Source organism: Sinocyclocheilus grahami, unplaced genomic scaffold (assembly GCF_001515645.1).
Source record: "Sinocyclocheilus grahami isolate Dianchi unplaced genomic scaffold, SAMN03320097.WGS_v1.1 scaffold253.1, whole genome shotgun sequence".
In the NCBI taxonomy this organism is placed as follows: domain Eukaryota; kingdom Metazoa; phylum Chordata; class Actinopteri; order Cypriniformes; family Cyprinidae; genus Sinocyclocheilus; species Sinocyclocheilus grahami.
The window spans coordinates 170,535-187,518 of record NW_015505432.1 but is presented as its reverse complement, the minus strand read 5'-3'; the positions used below and the strand labels follow the sequence as shown (position 1 = coordinate 187,518).

At 36.1% G+C, this 16,984-nt stretch overlaps 1 protein-coding gene and 1 long non-coding RNA gene across 5 annotated transcripts in view; one reads left to right on the top strand and one right to left on the bottom strand.

The window, feature by feature from the left end:
• The window catches only part of maml2 (mastermind like transcriptional coactivator 2), a 99,946-nt gene that overhangs the window by 7,088 nt on the left and 75,874 nt on the right, over window positions 1-16,984 (top strand). The window lies entirely within an intron of this gene.
• On the bottom strand, window positions 6,704-9,291 carry LOC107598563 (uncharacterized). Its single transcript, XR_001610573.1, has 4 exons — window positions 9,114-9,291; window positions 8,450-8,742; window positions 6,988-7,040; window positions 6,704-6,896 (listed from the first exon to the last, which is right to left on the bottom strand). It is a non-coding gene; the product is annotated as an uncharacterized lncRNA (long non-coding RNA).

Genomic DNA, 16,984 nt, shown 5'->3' with positions numbered 1-16,984 from the left:
ATAAAAACAAACTTTGTCCGATGATGTCCGTTTTATGAAATATCATGTGGTGCGACCATCAAGAAACTACCGTTTTGGGACTTTTATGTTGAAATCCATTCAAAGATAGGACTTTGCATCATAAACCAATTTGCTAAGGACCCATGGAAGCATCAAGCAGGTTTATAAGTCTCTTTCAAATTTTGAAAAAAAGAACCTTTTTAACGGCTGGCATGTAGTTACCACATTTGGATATCATGTGGTATGACCTCAAAAAACAATGAATATTAAGTTATTTCTGCAAATATTTATTTTCATTATAAATTTCATAGTGACTTTTTGTGGGAAGCTAGCTTGTTTTGTTTATGTGGCCAATTCTGTGCTTGTAAATTTTGACTGAATTTGAAAATATCATGTGGTGCGACCAAATATCATGTGGTGCGACCACTGCAGAGTGAATTCCATTATAGATATATGTCCCAGATTGGCAGTTTTAGTGCTTTTATATTCAATTGATGGTTTATATACATACAATATCTTATTTTAGTATAATTTGGAATAGATTTTTATGGAATTTGTGTCATTTCAGATGGTTTATGTTTAATCTTTGTACAATATGAGAATAAATGCACAAAAAAAGAGCATGTAATTTTAGTTTAGTAATTATGCATGTATTAGTAATTTATTATTTATTTATTAATAACTATTTAAATCTATTCTGACAGATTCCACTGCCAAGCAAAGTAAAATAAACGCTCAACATAGGCAGCATGTTAATTCTGACCCTGCACTCTAGCACAAACTCCAGAGGTAATTTTCTACTATAAGAAAGATGTTCATGTTGTTATCTCAGAACCTGAGCCAGCAACCTCCCCCTACTCTAAATTGACCTTTCGCAAAGACCTGCCCCCCTTAGTTACTGTTGCTACGTTCGACAAACCATGGCACTTTTATGCCATACATCATGTTCTCACGCATTGAAAAATACATCACGGCGCAAAGAGGACACTGACAGTGAGCTGACAGACAAGACAGAGCTGGTTACTTTTAGCATGAAACAAAGTCTCAGTGTTCAAATTTTGTCTTTTTTTTAAAAAAGAAATTCAAACAACAAATACTGTTTTGTGGCTCTTTAACGTGTCGTGACAGATCGCTGTAGCGCCTCAGTTCAAGCGGCACATGAACTGATCATCTCTTCACCTTTACTATTCATAGCACGAGAAATAAACATGAATGAACATCAGAAGGTATCTTGTTTCAACCGTGAAAATATGTCAATACACACCATTTTTCAAGTTCAAGTCCACCGACGTTAATCTACTCTCCTGTCTGGTTTGTTTGTTGGACAAAAATGACGGATTTGGCTTTATAATATGTCAGACTGCCTGTTAATCTCTGGCGAAAGGGTCAATTGAGCAGCCAATATTGGGCAAAGTAAAGAAATAACTGGGGCTAAAGAAATGACTGCAGTTAATGCCACGTGCTGCACTTTTCACACATGTCTCTTTAAATAGATTTTTAATGATATAACGTCTTTGTGTCATTTGGAGCGACCACTCATCATGTGGTGCGAGCAATAATAGCAATAACTGCATTAAATAAAAAATTAAATATATAATTTCTGTGGTTGAAATATGAATCACTGCTACAGCATGCTTAAGTGAATGGTATTTTAAAACATTTTTATCAGTTTTATGCAATTTACAGGAAAAATAAGTCTGTTAACTACATTTAAGAAGGCAAATCTGAAATTATAGAATAAAAATAAGAGATCATTATTTACAAAAACTCAACTTCAATGCAAATAATTACTGAGAACATTTTTTAAAAAATGTTAAGCATGTTAAGGAAATTATTTAATTTTAATATAAATCATGGTCGCACCACATGGCATTTTTTAAGGCTACTGCCAATTCATCTAGATGAAAAAACACTAAACTCACTTAATTTTAAATTTTAATATGAATTTATGTGTACACAACATTGTTAAAGTTTGAACAATTACAATATATATTATTATTTTTTGTATTTTAAAATTGGCCTGTCAAAAATCCTTATACGTCAATGACCCATTTTTTTTTTTTGTGGTATTCACACCAGTGACAAAAATTATGAAATTTCATTGTAGTCTACTCTACCAGGATCAGGAAACAGTCCTCCATAAAATGCGCTGCACACATCTGAATATTTGGGTTAAACTGTTCTGGAACAGTGTTGTAAATACAACTTAACCACTGATTTCTAGTCGTGTCCTCTTTTGGAAGACCAAACAAAGTAGTTTCGCTTTCACAACGAAGCACACAGCGTCTTCACGACATGGCGGCGGCGGCAACAATACTACAGCGAGAATAAAAACCACGCCTTCTTTCTTTGCGTGAACATTTGGGCGGCATTATGCAAATCTTCCCACATAGTGAGGTAGACATGTGGGGGCGTGTTAGAACGAGACGTTTTAGGTAGGAGTGGCTGACTCTTAACTTTTATAAAGAATATCTCTTTGAATTTGAGACTTTAGTCTGTGCAACTTTACAGACCTTCTTTATGCACCAAGAGACCAAGTCCCCTTGTGAAAAAGAAGTGCATTGTATTGCATGTGCACTTGTAATTTACTTCAAATCTTAAAAGTATATTTTTAAAAACTGTGCTTTCAGATATTAATATTAATGAAATAAAAGGCCACTTAAGTACACTTAAACAGAGACACTTTCATGACATTGTTTCTTAACACACTTAAATGCACTTTTAAAAAGTGCACTTTGTAAAACGTCAAATTAAAAGTTTTACTTTGTAATTTGAAATAATTATAATTTAATAATATTTTGTCATGCTTTAAAGTACACTTATTTTGATGTGCTAACTAACATTCTAACGCAACTAAAACACTTAATTTTAACTGTAGTGTTTTATTCAATATTACATTTAAAGTTACTAAATTTTACTAAATTGCAACTTCATCATTACAAATGGGACAAAAAAATACAAATCAATTTACAATTTTAATATTTTTGTTCACCATAAATGCCTGTCAGTACATTTGGTAGTATACTTTTTATTATTATTACATACTGTTTAAAGATGTACTTAAATCCTATTGAAAAAAATAAATAAATAAAAAGCACTCCAAACCTTAACTAATTAAATTAAATTTACAGTTGCATTTAATTGCAATTAACATGCAGTTAAGTGGCTGAAAACATTAAATTCATTTTGCACTAAAGTATATAATTTCTGTAATAAGTATCCTTTTTAAAAGTATACTAAAATATACTTTCTTTTAACAGAGAAACTCTAGACCAATTTCAGTGTTTGCAAACAGTGATGACCTTTTTGTGGGCGGAGCCTATCTGGTGGCAGAAAATGGCAGTTTTAAAGTAGCAATCTATGGAAGCCATGGAATAAAATACTAAATAGGTAATTTTGAGTTTATATTTCAAAATTGACTTTTTTTCTCACAATTCCGTGATTAAATCTCACAATTCTGGTAAGAAAAATCAACTCGTCATTCTCTCTCTTTTCCCCTCGGCTCAGTTTATAATCCCACACTTCTGGCTTTTTTTCCTCTGAATTGACAAACTCTCAATTGTTGAGTTAACTTGAGTTATAAAGTCTGAACTAGGAGACATAAACTTGCATTTGCGAGAAAAAAAGTCAGAATTGTGAGATAAAATAGGTAAATGTTATAGGTTTAAATAGTAGGCTATTTCATGCTTTAACTGTAGGGCTAATACAATATGTCCCCTATGAACTGCATATGTGAATATTATGTAGACCTATTGTTTAAATCAAATGTATGCTTTAAAAGTAGGGTAATCATAGCAGGTTTCATCCATAGTCTGTCCGTTTAAACGTCTGCGTTTAGCTTCAAATGGCGTCTTTGATGAGAGTATTCTATAAAAATGATTTGCATTCTGATTCTGACATCCAAAGGCACAACAAAATATTTTTTTTATTACTCCATGGATTTTTCCATTTTCCCTCCACTTGTTACCAGTTTTTTTTCTGCCACCACAATGTGTGTGCAGCTGCAAGTGATGTAACTGTGACGTCTACTCCAAATTGGTCTATAAAACATTAAAACGACAGTTCACCCAAAAGTGAACATTTTTGTCCATTCATTGAAAGTCAATGGGGTCCAATGTTGTTTGAATTTGACTGAATTTTGGACAAAACCATTTGAAAATTCTTCAAAATATCTTGTGTTACGCAGAAGATTGAAAGCCATGTGAATTTGAAAAAGCATTATGGTGAGTAAATGATGCATGTATTTTTGAGTGAATTGTCCCTTTAAAGCCCGGGATACACTGCACGATTTTTGGCTGTCCCAGACAAATGATTGCCATCGTGAAGCAATCATGGCGATTTCTGTGATCGTGGCTCTGAATCGGTGGTCCTATGTCGTACAGTGAGAGAGGTTCAAAGACGGCCGTTTTCCCGGTCTTGCGACCAAAGATAGCCTACGATAGTTTTCTGACAGTGTCAGAAATTCAGCATGATCAACGCACAGTGTGTTTGCTGCAATGACCTGCGTCTACTCAGCAGCCAATGAAATTGCAACATGAAATGACGTATTGATCCACGCGACCAGCGACGCTAAAATTTCAATGCCATGGAGGCAAAAAAAGTAGAAGGTATACTGGTATGTGGGATACCCATAAAGAACAAATTCTTGTTGAGTTGTGGCAGCAGAGGGCATGTTTGTATGATGTGTCCTCTAGCCGCTTTCATGGCCGCACCAAAAAGGACATAGCATGGAAGGAGATAGCGGAGGAAATGCAGCTGCCAAGCTCCCTGTGCAAAACTGGCATCCCAAGTTGTCCTCTTTTCCCGGGCCATGAGAGGGTCCATATTGCCCTCTTCCGCCGGCGCCTCTTCTTTGTTTCAGCGCACATGAAAAGCGCAACTGCCAAAGCGCGACCCATCTTGATGTACCAGTATTTGTTTACCGCTAGCGCATGCTGATGACGTTGCGCTTACGTGTGTCGCAGCCATCGCAGCCTACGATTCAATAGGTGTCATCATCGTACAGTCTACATGCTTGTCGTACCCAAGTTTAAACGGTCCATATCGCACAGTGTGATAAAGTAATGATCTTATAGGATTGTTAAAATCGTGCTGTGAATCCCGGGCTTTAGCAATGCTTATTGGAAAGACTAAACCTCTAAACCAATGTTTAAGGATGTAGCAACATAATTGGCATAATTAAGCATGAGAGACAGGCATTACAAATAATAGGTGGAAGAAGGAAATGTCAAAGTGTTTCCTGGTGTTACTTGGCTATAGTTGAAGCTGAAGGTGGCGTCGATTCACTCCACCTGAATGTGGAACAATCAGTCCGGCTCCTTGGAGGCCACGTTAAGCCCAGCATATCTGTCTTTGCCTTACTTGGGGAATATGAATGGGTCCCTGGACAGTTTGTCCCATGGTTGATATTCATGTTGAAATAAAAATGAACTAGTCCTAAATGAGCACACTCACATTTTGGCAGAAAACGTAATCAATTGGTTAGAAAGCCAAGGATGGACACAAATTTTTGACTGTCAGCATAAAGTGTGGTACAGTTTGCAGTTTATAAGAACCGTCCACTTTGACATGACGTGTTTTCTGACTGACATGTAAAATCAGCAACCAAAGTTTGTTTTGCCTTTGGGGGCGATTTTGTGACACTCTTCGGTGTCTTTTAAAGATTTGATGCCACTAATCTTTCAATCTTCATCCAAACCAATAAGACAATTCTCAAAAGCACTCATTTTATCAACCTGATACTTCATAAAGATGACATTGTTTCCAGACGGACTGGTGCATTCTGTCTTTTGGAAGTTGTGTTAGGACCGTCAGATTAGATGTTCAGTCAACTCTTGCCATTTTCTGTGTGCGCTATGCCTCCGACAGCCAGCAGACAGATTGCGGGTGATCTGTGGGTGTGCCGTCTTAAGTATTTTGAAGGATAGAGGGCTTGTTGATCATTTTAATCCGAGTTATGTGCAGCAACAAATGATTTATACGCATTAAATGTGACCTATAAAACAAGATAAAATTGTACAAGTGGAAGGTTGAGGCATAAATAGAAGAGAACTTTAGGAAACTCAAGTAGGATTGCTCATGCTGCTTAAATCAAAAGCATTCCCTCCTCATCCTCGCTGGCTTTCATAGCGGTTTCTTTGTGGGGTGCGCCTTGTGTGTACCTCATGTTTTATTCACAGTCTGAGACATGACTGGGGCTTTGAAGAGTGCTGAAACCATTCGGCGTATACATCCCTACTTCCATTTGCACAACATAATAGCTGCGGGCAGAAAGCACCCCCTCAGCGTATAGTATCAGCCTCTGTTACAAACATTCTGAGTTTTATTTTACTATAGTTAACCAAGGGTAACGATGAAACTGAAAGCACTTTCTAGGCCGTTGAGAAATCACCTTGACACCTGTTGATCAAAAGTAGAGCTATGAATTAATCATTTTTATTTTTAGATTTTTTTTTAATAATTAGTTTTCTGTGATTAAGCATAAAATACTTGCACAAGCAATGCCCAAATTTATGTAGAATATTAAATAATATTTATGCAATGGCATCTTTTTACCAAGTACTATCAAGGCCAGTATCACCATTACTGATACCAATTCAGTGAATTTATACCAATTTGTATTATTATTATTAGGTGAATAGCAAAAATTATTATTATTATTATTATTATTAATTATTTTATTTTTACTTGCAGTTGGTGCAGATTATATAATTAGTTTCTAATGCAATGTGAGGAATATTCCTGCAGGAATGCAGAGTGGGGAAGAGCTGTGTTGACTTTTCTTTGCACCAGCCAATGGTTGTGAATTGTGAGACACATTCAGGCTTGGTATGATTTCTCTAGCACAGAGAAAGCACACAAAGCACTCTGATGTCTGTCAGGTTTTTCTTGCCCAGCTAAATAAAACAGAGCAGAATAAGGAGGTGAAGTGTTAGAGGGGGTGGTTCACTATACCTTTCGACAAGTCTTGTGCTCTGTTGAACTCACCTGAAATCCAACCCTTGTGGGAAACTGCATCCTCAAGTGTGTATGCAAGGGCCCTGAGTGGATGATACAAATCTGTGACTCTTTCCTGCAAAAACAACAACTCACAAAAACCCCCATCTTACAAAATATGTCTTTGTGAATGTTCAGTTCCACATACAGTACGTGGGAGTTGCATAAATGAACGATATGACTCAAATATTCCGTTATCACTTACCTTTCACTTTCCATCATTACATAATTTTACTGTAAACAACATTAGATTAGCCCCATTATCAAGGTGTTGTCATGCTCTAACCATTAACTGACTAACCGCTAGCTCTCCCTGAGAGGGTTAGATGCATTTGTGCTTCACGGACATAGTTAGTGATTTTAATTGGTTTTCACACACAACCTCTGTAAAAATTACAACGCAAATTACCTACTGTTATCTCCATCTCCAATTTTTAAGATTAAATAATAACATGGTGTAAAATTATCATTAGGGATGCATTGACCGATACCGATAAATGACCAATATAAAAATTATATATAATTCATCAATTATGCCTTTTGAGTGATCAGAAGCTTTGCTATCACAGTGCTGGAGAAGTAATAGGGAGAAAGATTGATGCTATTATTCCTAAACGACAGGAGAACTGACAGTTATAGATGAGAAAGATTGGCAACCTGTGCCGTTTCTTCCTGTGTGTAGTAAGGTTGTGACGGTGAGGAAATATTCCCACTGGTTAATCGACGTGTGACAACACCGATAATACCGGTATCACCGCGGGGGCGGGGGCGTTCGCTCTTATCCTCGCTTTCCTTCGCTTTTAAATAGCTTGTAAAAGCTGCGTGCGCAGTTTACTCTCACTGTTGAACCAATTAAATAAGAAACAAACTTCCAAAGTCACCTTAGATAAACAGCAAAAGTCAACAGGCTTTTCAAAATCCAAAATACTGCCAAACAGGTGCTTTTGCATTTCGTTTCGAAACTAAATCATCCGCCATCGTCTTGTCCGTCTCATCTCACTCTTCTTGTCAATCAGCTCGACTCGCTCTCCTCACTGGAGAAATGAAATCTGTGATGCGACTGTCGTTCGGCACGCTGCATTGAGCAGCTGCATTCAGTTTTTAATTGTAGTGTCTGTTCTTTTACTGAACTAAATGATTCTTCAAAACGACGGTGGGGGTCGGTGCCATGGTGGGTAAGTGACGTAACTGGTGTTGCGGCATAACAACGGTATCACCGTCAGCACCGTCTATCGCGGCAAGCCTAGTGTGTAGCACCTGCTGCTCTGCATGTCCTGCAGATCCCTGATCATTTCAATCTGATCTAAACAGTTTGCATGGCAGTTTTCAGTGCAAAATTGTTTTGTAATGGTGTCGAAATTTACTCAACTCATCTGAAATTCATCATTTATTGTGACAGTAGGGGTGTCTTGGGCATAAGAGAATGATTTGATTTGTAAAACTTCAAACACACCCCACTTTCCCGAGGGGTCAGCGTCCAGCCCAGGAAATGAGAAAGTGGGCTCCTGATGTCAGCGTTGAACCCCTGGGTGGAATGCCGGGTCAGATCAGGGTCTTGCTGGGTAGATCAGAGATCAGGCCTGTTTACATTTCAACTCAGGATATTTCTATCAGGCTGGCCAAACTGCTCCACGTTCCCAGGCTCCTCGCTCTCAGCCCTGAAAAAGAGCACAAGCTCTGTCTGTTTCTCCTTTCCCTCCATGCTCTTGTCCCTCCTCCTGCTTCTCTTTCTCCCCCTCGCTGCCTCTAGGGTCAAAGTCAATGTACAGCTATAGCAGAGAGTGGGAGGCAAAAAACCTTATATTCAGTATTGTTACGCCCTGTCTAGAGTAAAGGTGCAATATGAAAGAGTACGACACAGAAGAGATTACTTCCCTACCTCCCTATCAATAAAAGGTTCCAACAAAAATGGCGTTGGTCTCCCTGCTTCCCCAGAACATTATGTACAATTATGTACAAAGGTGAGCAAACAGGGGCAATCCAGAATAAAGGTCAAATAATGTGCGGTGGTCGGTTATTACGAATGAGTAGGCTAAGAAAACTAACAAACAACAATCAATCTCTCACAGGCAAACACTCAGATGAACACACACACAGATACTCTCAGTCTTACTAACCCGCCTGTAACTAACTAGCAGGGTCAAGCAGCGCAAACACAGCAAGTGAGCACAAGGCTGATGCAGGAAGTGACAAAGGAGGCTTTTATAGGCAGCTAGGAGTCAGCTGACCGGGGAGGGCGTGGCACCAATTAAACTGCAGGAACCAATCAGTCTTCTTCCTGAGACAGAGAGACACAAACACCTCCCAAAACAAAAGAAAATAAATAAGCTTTCCATTGATGTATGGTTTGTTAGGATAGGACAATATTTGGCGAGATACAACTATTTGAAAATCTGGAATCTGAGGGTGCACAAAAATCTAAATATTGAGAAAATCGCCTTAAAGTTGTCTAAATGAAGTTCTTAGCAATGCATATTACTAATGAGAATACATTTTTGATATAAATTATGGTAGGAAATTTACAAAATATCTTCATGGAACATGATCTTTACTTACAGTTTTTCTCGATTGCTTAAACACATTTCTTGAAATTGTGACTCCTTTTCTCGAAACTCTAAACACAAATCCATAACTTCTCACCCAGTTCCCCATACTTCCTATTTTCCGGTCAAAATGAAGCTCTCCACTCAAAACTATTCAACCTTGCTGAAAAAAACAAACTTCGCCCTCAGACATGACACACAAGCCCTCAGAAACACACACACAACAACGTAGTCTTACACACTAGTGAGATCAATTCATAACACTGTTGCAAAAACCTTCTTTTGGCAATCAGGTATCGTTTTACAGCTCAATCTCTATTACAGTATACAGCATAATTAGAGCAGATACATGTTACACTAAATATAGCAGATACAGTGAAATTCAACAATAAGCTTTACAGTAAGAAAATATTATTTTCATTACACTGCTGTAAAGAGATCTTACAGTACAGTAGATGAAAAGCACTACTGTAGAAAGGAAAAGGTCAAATACTAAAGAATTGCATATGAACACAACAGAATATAGAGTCATCTCTTAGTTCTGCAAAAATACAGTACATGTAAGAAGTACTGTACTTGGCTACAAATCAGTTCAGCAGTTATGAGTTTGAGGGTGTACAACTTGTGCTTCAGTATTTACTGTACATATATATAAAAAGTAAAAGTTCTCTCATCTGAAGTACTGCTACTGTTCTGTCATTATATTTGATCTGTCAGTAGTGTTGAAAGCCTGTAGATGAGCCTGATGTAGGCCAGCTGTCCTCATGCACAAGAACATGATCAACTACAGCGCTGTGTATTTCATCAGGAATAAATGTCATTTTACCTCATCCCCTTCAGTTTTCTTTTCCCATCCTCTTCCTTTTTGTCTCCCACTAGTAGGATTCATTTTCCAAATCACATAATCACCTGTGCTCCTTTTTATATCATCCTGAGATTCTGCCCTGTGTGTCATCAGTTTTGCTGCTTAATGTTCACACATGGATAAATGTGTGCTATTTGTGTTCATTTTGTGATTCTTGAGATAGTTATATTGTGTGTTTGTGTTTTCTAAATGAGAACATGGTTAAACCTGTGCAAAATGATGGCGTCCTTGTGTAGAGTTTAGCTGAAAACACTGAGCAAATTGGAGCGCGTGTGAAAACAGTTGAAATGTGTTCAAAGTTTTGAGAAACGTGTCTTTGTTTCAGGAACTGTATGAATGGTTTGGAAAATTGTGCCAGACGAATCCGTTATAGTGTGTTGGCAATCGAGAAAAACTGTAATATCCTAATGATTTTTGGCATAAAAGAAAAATCAATAATTTTGACCCATACAATGTATGTTTGGCTATTGCTACTAATAACCTGTGCTACTTATGACTGCTTTTGTGGTCCAGGGTCACATATGTAATACATATTTTTAATAAAACATTTCAGAAATGCTATTAAAATGTCTCTGTCTTAAAGGGACTCCATAATCATTACTCACCCTTATGTCATTCCAAACCTGTATGAGTTTCTTCTGTGGAAGACAAAAGAAGATGTCCTGAAGAATCTTGGTAACAAAATGGATTTTTGAATATTGACTTCCACTGTATGGACAAAAAATAAATAAATAAAAAATCACTGACATTTGCACTGACTTATGCAAGTCATGAGACAGCGAAGGATCTTAGTTAGTTTAATTAGTCAAGACATCGCAGTATTCACAAGTTTGTTTAATTTTTCTTCACCAGCATTATAATTGCAAATACATAGTTAAAAATCAGTATATCAAGTGGCCCTAATTTCGAGTAGGATATGTTAAGTCATTTGTCAAAGTATTGAATAGTTAGTTATTGTAAGATAACTTTTGGACAAAACTATACTGCTCTGCACACTGACTTCTGATTTCAGCTTTCATTTCCTGTAAAGAAAACCAACGCCACACACTTACAGTGTAGTTGCTTGTTCTAGTTTTTGTATGATGTTGCATCTATCATGAAACATGACCCGTCTGTCATTCACTGAACACAATCTCAGTACCTTCACTAACCGTATCAAAAAGTCCAACCTGTGCTGGCTTCTGCTGTTTTTTGCTTGTAGTAATATGTAGCCTATGGAGATGCTAATCTGTTTAAACTAAAGGCCTACACTGTCATTAAAGGCATAGTTCATACAGGAAATTAGCCTTTAAAAAAATAAAATAAAAATTACTCACCTGAATATTGTTCCAAATCCAAATTACTTTGTTTCCTATGTGAAAAGGAAGGAAGATGTTTAGCAGAATGTCCAAGCTACTCCTTTCCATACAATGAAAGTGGATTAGAGTTGGGACTGTCAAGGTCCAAAAAGGACAAAAAGCACCATAAAAGTATCATAAAAGGTCTTTCTGCAAATGCATGATGTAATGTTAAAAAAAAATATGCAGACCTGAGATTGCTCAGAAAGGCAAATTTAAGGTCATGTTTGTTTGTTGTCTCTGAATTGTATGCACTGTGACCTTAGAATAACCTTTTGACAACAATGCAGTGTTGTTTTTATATAAAGTTCTCATCTGTTGACTTGCTGCCAAATACATTTGGGATTTCATAAGATTTGTTTATTTGTTCTGTTGGTTGCATCTAGTTAGCATTTATTTGTATTTTATTTTTATATTTCACTTTGTTGCCCCTGTTTAAACTAAGATTTTTGCTTTGCCAGAAGTGTGTAGGGCAAAAAAAACATTTTCTTAAGCATCTCCACATCTTATCTCATATTCATAGAAGTCTAAAACATGAAATATGACACTGACTGCATTTTCCCGGTCTCTTGAGAATGATATGCTGACTAAAGAATGCTCGATGTAGCATTTCTGACACTGCTTTGGCACTCATCTCTGCTGATATCCTCTTGATACTTTGTGGGAATAAATTAAAGAATTCATTTCAAAGTCATTACAACAAAATTGTGATCACATGGAGTCAAACCATTGTGTGACTTTCCAAACTTGCCATGTAACTTTCCATCATTATAAAGTATACAGCTCAGCTCTAGTATGACATGTATTTCATGTATGTGAGCTCTGTGGGGTTTCATTGGTAGTGTTTACTAAGCCAGGCATCACTACTACTAAGGGTACTACTACTATTTCACGGTATGAGAAATTGTATTTCACGATAACAATATATACCTTGATATAGCTATTTTAATGTTATTTTTGTTATTAAAATTAAGAAAAATAAGCAAATTACAAGTACAACAGAACAAATAAATATGAAATAAACTTTATTATTAATTTATTCAGCTACAGTAGGCTAGGTTTATTTAACATGTAGTAAGAAATATTACAGAAATTGAATAAAGTGTATAAATAAAACACTGCATAGTCTTCAGTGTATCAATCAAACATTATTAACATTAATAATGACAGACAGCATCAGGTAAATAAGGCTGCTGTCCCTTTAAGACTGACTGCACAGATCCAATATACTAAGGATGGGAAGATTCCCCGATTCGCTCGATGCATCGGCATAAAAAGTTAACGATGCGATGCATCGGTTTAAAAAGTGTGCATTGGCTACAAGTTGGCATTTATATCGCGATGCATCATTTCTAACATATTTGTATCGGTAAAAAACAATTTATTTATATATAATTACTAGTGGATGCGCTATACTTTTATTGTTTAGAAAGTGACCAATATTTTATATGTAGATTGATTTCTCCTCTCTAAACTGTTTCTCAAGCGTGTTCTCTCATCACTGCTGCTGCGTGATTGTGATGCATCACAACACTTTATTAGTGTTAGATTAAAGTCCAAAACCTGACTTGAAATAACCTTACAAATCAAACGAGGCTAAAGCGGTTCCATAAATGACAATGCAAGTTCACACAATCTCACTAATTTGTGCACGCTTATTCTTAAGCAGCCCTTATTGTCGATCCACCATCGCAAACAGCGAATATATCTGTGCTGTTTAATGCATTTGAGACTTTGTGTTTTCCTCAGTGCATAACTGACATGTCACAGGTATATTTTTCATCTGTAAATGTTAGAAAGTCATACAAACATTTTTCTGTCAGGAGTGGGCGAGGCTGACACGAGTGAACAAGTAAAATATACATTTTGCTAAAATATTTGTTGCTGGACATTAAATGTGGCTTTTGTAGAATTTTATAATATTTGTAGAAAAGTGTATTTTTATGATATCAGTAACTGTAAAAGGACTATTGTAATAGGTAAATCAAACGTAAGCTAGTAGCCTACAGTACTAATTACTAAGCTCAAATGAGTTAATGTGTGTTTCTAGCTGTTAAAATATAGTCATTTTCTTTATTATTTATTTTCATTTTTAATTCCGTGATTTTAACTTTTAATTTAGTTATTTTAATGCTTTAAAGAGCTATAATGTTATGCTATCTGTTCTGCAAACTATAAAAGGTACAGCTGTCATAAAACCAGAGAGAAAGTCTGCATGGCTAGAATCTGTAAAAAAAAAAAAAAAGTCAAATAATAGTATGTGAGAGAGTGGTAATATCACTGGGTTCCTATTGGTCATTGTTAAAGGAACTCAGCTTAGTCTGACAGTTAACCTGCTTTAGACCAGGTTAGTTTCCCAGCATGAGTTGCCACAGTGACTAAGCTTGATCTAGGCCCGTGTTAAATTTGCTTGATGGAACCAAATAATTTGACAATGAGTCAAACTAACTGAAATATGCCTGGCTTATTTGGTAAACTAGTTTTATGAAACAGAACTCTAAGCATTGAAAGTGATCATATTTTCTCCATTGCATTGTATCGAATCGAATCACACTGCATCGGTAGGTGCTTCATATGAATCTTTAATGTATCGTTGGCTATGCATCGAGATGCGTATCGTACCGGCCTGAGTCATGAGATGCACATCCCTACAACATACTGAAACACATACTGAAACACATCCGGTTTTCACCCAACTGTTTACATTTATTTAACACATGACTGACTGTGTTTACTTGAATACTCCACACGACGGGCATTATGACATTACTGTGTGCGTATTTGACCATTCAAGCACAATAAAACAGGAAAGAGATCTGTTTTTGCGATCGCATGCTGTCTGAGAGGGGCTTTCAGTGCGCGAGCTTCGGCTGTGTGTCAGTCAGCGCGAGCAGCGGCTTGAGCTTTTTTCACTGCTTATTGCACTTAATAACTTTATTAAACATCATGCACGTCCCAAATATGTGATCACATGCTGTCTGAGAGAGGCGCTTTCTGAGTGTGTGATTTGTGTGTGTCAGTCACCGTGTTGGGTAAGTTACTCAAAAAAAGTGATTGATTACAAATTACTTATTACTACTTGAAAATTGTAATTTGATTACATTACTGATTACTGCATGTAAAAAGTAATCAGATTACTAATTACTTTACTTTCAAGTTACTTTGAAAACTTATCAAACCTTAAAAAATATACTTCAAAGTGAAAATTGTAGTTCTTTCAGTAATTTAATATTGACTGAAGAATATTACAAAGGTATGAAAACAGCAACTTGACTTAAATATTTATTCCATTTCTAAAACGTAACATTCTTAGTATAAACCTGCCTAACAATGAAAAATGAAAAATGTGCCGATACAGTGTTTTATGTACAACATTGCTTGCTGAGTGTAAGGTATATGTGTATGCTGGCATAACTGTGTGAGCATTAAAGACAGAAAAAACCTTAATAAATTAAAAACGGTTCTGATAACATTTGAAAACAGTATTGATGAACATACAGTGCATATTTGAATGCTAAAAATGAATCTTGCTTCTTTGTTTACGGAGGTGATATGGGCATTTACAGGTTCGCGCATTTCACGTGGATGATTACCGTATGAATAGTGCACGCTGAGCGTGGGCATGATAATATTACAGATAATGAGCTCAGATGGGAAAGACTGGACCTCGCTTTGGTTTCATACGGATTACTTTATTAGAGAATATTTGTTTTAGATAAGACTTGCATTCATTTAAAAGTAGACACTTCAAGCTTCCATAGATATGTTTCTCAGGTCTGTGTGTGAAGTATTCGCTGAGTTTTGGTTCATTTTAGTGACGCTTTTCAGAAAGAAGTTTGCGGAGACTGAGACGGCAGAAAGCGCACCCTGTTTGTTTTCTTTATTTTACAAATGCACAATCTTTTGTTGATATTTTGTTGATTTTGTGAGTGTACACAAATAAAAGTAGACCCTTCACAGATTCATATGATGTATTACACTTATATGTATGATCAAAAAATGGCGGAGCATTTTAAGTTCTTTTCGCGGTTATCAGGAAAAATGCGTGATTTTAAAAGGCATATAAATATTTTTTTTTCTTATCACTACATTTGTAACATAAGTAACGTAATTATATTGACTCTAGTAACTGTAATCAAATTACACAAATTTAAAATGTAATGCGTTACATTACTGTATTGCAGAAAAAGCAATTCGATTACAGTAATGCGTTATACCCAACTCTGGTCAGTCAGTGCGAGCACCACATTGAGTTCTTTTTCATTGCATATTGCACTTAATAACTCGATCAAGTGCGTCACTCTTTATTTTCTCATTTATGCATGCTTCCTTATCACTCAATGGTGAATATAACATTTAAGCAGTATGTTACACAGATATATTTGCATAACGTTGAGTACACGATATAGCAAAATCTCTAATGATAGACACTTTATTCCGCAGTAACGATATCATACCGCCCAGCCCTAACTACTGCTATTGCTCATGATTAGGCTTTGGGATTTGAGCAAACTAATTACCCTAAAGTTCTAACTTTTTTCTCACCCATCCTGCGCTGTTTTGGGTACGAACATGAATGATACCTCAAATATTGCATCTCGTTCAGGAGATGTGTGACGTCACTTTTCTAAGAAATGCGAGACAGAAAACCCTAGCAACTGCATAGCACCACACTATAAATCACTCAGAACATCTTTAACAGCAATATCCTGGCAATCACACCAAACATCTTAGATTTATTTTATTTTTTTAAATAGACAAGCAGCACTCACATTTGCTTAAAAAGTTCAGGAAAAAAAATTGTCATATTTTTACATGGCATATTCTCACAGACATCTAATTCGTTATTGCTTATTTCAACTCATTATTTCATATTAAAGTGTGCAGAATCATACAATACTTTAATGTGATTCACTGGCCATGTATCAAGTCTGATATTTGAACTGAATTCTAATAAAGGAATAGATGACTGGATAATGTAAAAGTCACTGGAGTTGCACAACCTATTTCCTGTTTTTGACAGGATGTTCAAACCACATTCATTCAACCACCGCTTGTCACATAAAAATGTCCTAATATATTAAAATGTGGATTTTTATTAAATAATATGTGAACTGAAATTAAACAATGGTGGTGAATATCTAAGTCACATTTCACCCTACAGATCAAAAGTGAAAAAACAATATATATATATATATATATATATATATATATATATATATATATATATATATATATATATA